The sequence below is a fragment of the Pteropus vampyrus genome, unplaced genomic scaffold, assembly GCF_000151845.1.
Source record: "Pteropus vampyrus isolate Shadow unplaced genomic scaffold, Pvam_2.0 Scaffold3, whole genome shotgun sequence".
Taxonomy (NCBI): Eukaryota; Metazoa; Chordata; class Mammalia; order Chiroptera; family Pteropodidae; genus Pteropus; species Pteropus vampyrus.
In genome coordinates, this window is record NW_011888784.1 from 7,502,495 (window position 1) to 7,508,361 (window position 5,867).

A 5,867-nucleotide genomic window follows, 5' to 3' on the forward strand; every position below is an offset into this window, starting at 1 on the left:
CTGCAGCCAAAATTAAAGAAAGAAAAATTTTATAGAACAGGACCCATAAAGAAGGAAGAGTTCTGGTACATAATTCCAGGCTTTCACTTGGAATCATCAAAAGCCCTAATCTTAGGAGTAAAGGTAAACCAAAAAAAGGTAAGTCTTACAATGAAAGAGGCTCAGCTCTAAAATAATTCAATATCTAATCAAATTAAGGTGAACTGCCTATAAGAATAAAAAGTACATTCTTTGTGGGGGAAAGTAATATCAATCAAAACTTCTGTAATTTTTATGCACGATGTTTGACATTACATCAAAAGTTAGTAGGCAGTCAAGGATATGGATAAAAGAAAAAAAACTAGCAAAAGTTGATCGAGATTGTTGAGTTACCAGTCATAACTGTAAGGTAATTGTGCTCAATACATATTTTTTTGAAGTTGCAGAATTTTACCTGATCCATACTTTCCATTCAAAAAAAAAAAAATAGAAATTCTACAAGAAAAATCTCAGTGACAGAAAGTAAGGTGTCTATAAATAGATTTAATGATAATTGGATACAACTGAAGAGAGGCTTTGTAAACTGGAAGTCTGGCCAATAAAAGCACAGACTAAAGCACAGAGCAATAGAGAATGTAGGAAAGATATGTACGGAGCATGAACTATATAGCCTAATTTAACATATAGTAAAGGATTTTAAAGTTCAGAGAATGATCTATGACAAAATGGATTAACTAGAAATAACAAAGAGATAACCCAGAAATAATGTAAAATTCCATATGTTTGGAAATTAAACAATATACTTCTAAATGACTCATGAGTCAAAGAAGAAATCACAATGATAGATTAGAGCTAAATAATAACTAAAATACAACATACTGAAACTTTTAGAATGCAGCCAAAGTCATCTTGGAGTGACATTTATAGCTACAAATTTATGCAATAGACGAGTAGAGCCTGGAAGATCATTGATCTCATTATCCATCTGCAGAAGTTAGGAAAAAGAATGGCAAAATAAACCTATACAAGTAAAAGGAAAAAAACAATAAAGATAAGAAGTAATCATAGCATAAATTAAGAATACTACAAATATACAGTAAATTAACAAGTTCACAGATGGCGTTTTGAAAAAGGTTACATAGTCTCTTATACATTCACATGTTGGCTCATGATTCGTAAGTTTAAAATAATTTTTCCAGGTAAAATATACCTAGGTACTCTTATCTGCTTATCTGCATGCATGCATGTATTTCTGAGATGCTTTGAGTTGTTGTTTAAATGGAAAAATATATAGCTTTGGGTTTGACAAAAAAAAAAATTGTTAATGAGCTCATTTCAAATTACATATGTTTGGGTTTACATATATGTGTGTTACATAAACAATATTCTTAAATTCATATATATATACATGTATTTGTGAATAAAATTTCAATGAAAAATTTTGCATTTTTAACGTGTTGGGTAATGGAAATAGAGCAGAAAAAAGATAGATATATAATCCTGGCTTGTCTCAAATTTTAGTCTAATGGTAATGCTTATACGGAGAAAGAGTAAAAGAAGAAATAAAAGGGAGGGAAGAAGGGGAGAAGGAAATCTTTCCTCGTATGTCAGAGACAGAGGCAGGAGGAAATCATTATCTAAAACCAATCAGACTTTTAACAATTGTTTTCAACTTCATAAAACCCTCCATTTTCTATTACCTGGTTAATTCAGATTATCGATTTTGATTTTGTTTAAACTACATGTATCAGCTCTTTCCTACCTTATTTTACTTTATTTTGTAAACTAAACTTTTTATAATTTTATATAGTCCCCTAAAATCTCCATTTGAATAATTTGCATGATTCTCAGAGGAAGGATTCTGAATGAAGTAATGGCTCTTAACATGGTATTAGGTGCAGATTGAACACTGGATAAATATTTGTAGGAAATAAATATTTGATAACATTTTATGATCTTAAATGCTACATAAGCTACTGAAAGTTTAAGGACTTGGAAATTAAAATAAAAATTTAAAAATACATATATACATCATAAATACATATTTGAAAAGACAGGAACTAAAAATGGAAAATACTTTTCCTCATGATGCAGCAGGAATACTGGAGCCCAACTAGACTTATTTTTCTATGCCACTGATTATCCCATGTTGTTTCCCACGTCTTTCCCTCCTCTGCTCTGCCTGCCTATGAATGTCAGCTTTCTCTTGGGTCTTGATCAAGCCTCAACTCCTCCCAGAAGCCTTCCACTGAGCCTTTATCCTCTAAAGAATCACTGAACTTTCCATTTTTATCACTTATTGGCTCTTCTAACTTTCTACTTGTTTCTCTAGGTATCTTTCTTCACATGCATGTTTTGTCTCTAACTGGAAACCCCTCAGTGAGGAAACATTCATACAAGATGTTATGAGAAACACAAGTAAAACACATATCCTCCCACCATGTGTACACATTGAGCTCTGATCGCTTCTGGTCCAGTTGTTGCCTAGTTTGTAATAGGACTTGTGGTAAATACTACTGGTTGTACCTCGATATCAATTCACTCATTAGTCCCCCAAATAAAAGAATCTCCACATTTTTATGAACACAGAAAATAAAGATTATACTTCCAAACTTTTTTGCAGCCAGGTGTGGCCAGGTGATTCTGGTAAATGTGATGGTAGTAAAAGTGGTGCGTGAAATTTCAGCACATGTCTTTCCTGGCATTCCTTCTCTCTGTTCTAATACTAGAATGTAAATGCTGCCATCTTGGACCATGAAGTTGACACCATGCATGATAAATCAACAACGAATCTGACACTTGGAGCACTGTACCAGTCCAGAATTTTCTACCCAGATTTTACATGAAAAAATATTCTCCTGTGTTTCTGTTAGTTGTAGGTTTCCTTTACATACTGCATAACCTAATTCCAACTAATTAGGGCTCTTCATCAGGATGTAATACTAATATTCCTGTACCTCAATTAGCTCATAGTATAATAATAATGACTTCTCAGTATTTAATGATCACATTAGACAAAGGCAAGCTTTTATTGTGTTGAATATCAAAGTCAGTGCACATATATTTTTGAGTGGTTCTTTGACTAGGAAGAATTTATATTATTATATGGTCCTTCCTAACACAAATTATCTGCCTCATCAAATAAAATGACTAGCTATAAACTGATTTCAATGTATTAAGATACTGTCACCAGAGGTTTCCTGTTAAAATATTAGTTTGTGCCTAAAATGATTATACAACTCTTATATTTTGAGTTAACGTCCCAAAGGGTCTAACATTGGCATATAGGAAATAGCAATTTTAATTTTACTTCTAAAGTAAAGTTTTAGTTCTAGAGTAAAGATAATCAATAGTTAGCTGAAGACATATCTCTTATGACAAAGTTTCTATGGTATAAATCATGAATTAATCTATAGGGTATGGGGTAAAATTGAAAAGAAGATTTTAAGCAACATAAGACCCACTCCTGAGAATTCCTAAAATTGTGAGGGGCTTCTCATTGCAGCTTCCCAGGCTCTGCACCTTTTCCCAGAGTCTTTGTTCAGTTAATATTTTTCTTTCTTTTATGTTCCCCGTGGTCTAATTACTCTGCTTTTAAAGGGAAAACTAGTAATTGTATTAATTAATCCATCTTAGACTGTTAATGACTGCCTTGTATACATATAAGAGTGTCCTCCCTTTCATTGTATGTCCCCTACAGTGGGAGTACAGAGCTCCAGACCTGTCCTAATATGGTCAGTAGGGGAGGTTATAGTGTGGGAGTATTTTCTTGGAATAGTTCTTGGAGTCCCACCTCTTTTTATATGCTTTAGAAGAATTCCTTGGGAAAACCAATATTGAGAGGGGAAGAAAAGGGGTAAAACTGAGCCAGTTAAAACTTAGGCATCTGGCCTCATTATTCAAGAAAAACATTGATTTGCGTCAACCTGTAAGAGGACAAACAATAATTTGAAATGATCCAGCCATAGTCCTGAACAGGGCAAAAAGGCTTCTGGAGATCCCTGGCTCACTTGGGTTTGTCATATAACAAACAAACAACCCCCAGGTCTTGGTGGAGGCTATGTGGTTACTGAAAATGATGGGGAACTTGGGAGTTTGTGCTGAACTCCCTCCAACATTTACCTTTTATATTTTAAACTCGCAGCTACTCTAAAAAACAAAGATGAGTAAAGATATTCTGAGTGAATTGAAGAATTGAAGATAATGATGAATTGCTATTCTATCCATGTGTCATCTTTAATTTTTGGGTGAATATCATTTGTATTATATGATCTTTATAAAGATTGAACTAAAATAATTCATCTGTGAATTTCCCCGTATTTATTCGCATCTCAGGGAAACTTGTCATAATAGAAAGAAGTTCTGTAGGACTACACAGATCCAAATGTCAATTTTGTTTCAGACCCTTTACTAATTGTGTAATCATGGGCTTCTTATTTAACATTTTTGAGATTCAACTTTCTTTTCTGTAAATAACATCCACTTTCATCACAATTACAAAGTTTAAATAATGAAGGATAGACAAAATATGTTAGCACACTGCTCCTTTCCAAGCCCATTATAACGTCTGAATCTCAACCCAAAGCCATTTGGAGCAGGTGCAGAGCTATCCCTTTATTCTGTGACCAACTCACCAGCCAGGACCATGCGAAAACACTGGTGATAATGTCAGGAGTTTCCGCCACAGTTCTGAGGCTGGAACATCCAAGATCATCATCTTTAAACGTAGAATTGTGGTGAAAACAGACATTTCTCTGGGCATATCTAAGCCTCAGCTTGGTGAGGGATAGAGTGCAAGGTCTCATGAGGTTTCATGTGTCCTATAATTCTTTGCACAGCAAGCTTTTGCCTTTGTTATTTTGTTCAAGCCACTGCAGCAGATCTGACCCAATTTAGCTGTCACCATTTCCTCCTTGCAAAAATGAAGCTCAGAGAAGGCCAGGGCTATTGTGCTACTTCCATAACTCGCATAATGTCGCCTGCCTTCTCCCGTCTCCTGAGGATTTTAGGGCCCAGCTTTATCCAGGCCCTCTCAGTAGCCAGTTTGTGTGGAATCTCAGGGTTCTTTTATTTCTGCTTGTCATTGTCCAACCAATGAGCTAACTCAGTGTTAATTGCAACAACTGGTTGCCTATTCTGTGTGACATGAAGGTCTCCCTCAAAAAGTTTCCTCTTGGTCTCCACAGTGACCTATATTTCCATTTGAGTCAAGCCTCAGACCCTCCAGAAGGCATCTCATAGTTGAAATATATAGATCACCGGGAGAACACTAAAGGGTGGGGCAATTCACACAGTAGCATCCAACAATCAGTACACTGGCACAAACTAGTTATCAGATTAGCTGTCTATATCTTAGGAAATCTGGAAGTCAAACATAACTGGGGAGGAGCAGGATACAAGACTGGCAATGGTTAGATGAGAGACAGAGGGAAGGAAGACATCTGAATTTTAGAGCTCAGTCACAGGTGAGTCTCTTCAGTGGGACAGGTGGAGGCAGTATCAGCATAAAGCTATCAATTTCTGGAGGAAAGGACCCTAAAGATACCAGTTTAGTGGTTAATTATGGGTGGTCGGAATAAGAACAAATGCTCCTTTCTTCTTTGCACTTTTCAAATTTTCTAAAAAATATAATATGACAAATGCCATTAGAAAGGAATTCACCATACTCTATAGGGATTTTACAGGTTGACTTTCTATGACTCGATGACCTTTGCGGGTGAAAGGAGGAACAGAGTGACTGTCACAGGTATGGTTATAGCGTATGTAGGCTTCACTGCCTTCTCCATGGTTTCCTTATATTATTGTCACCTTTATTTGTGTGCCTCTCTGACACATGCATGTTTATCATTCCACTTTCACCTTTTGGTCCCATTTTTCACCCTTTGAGA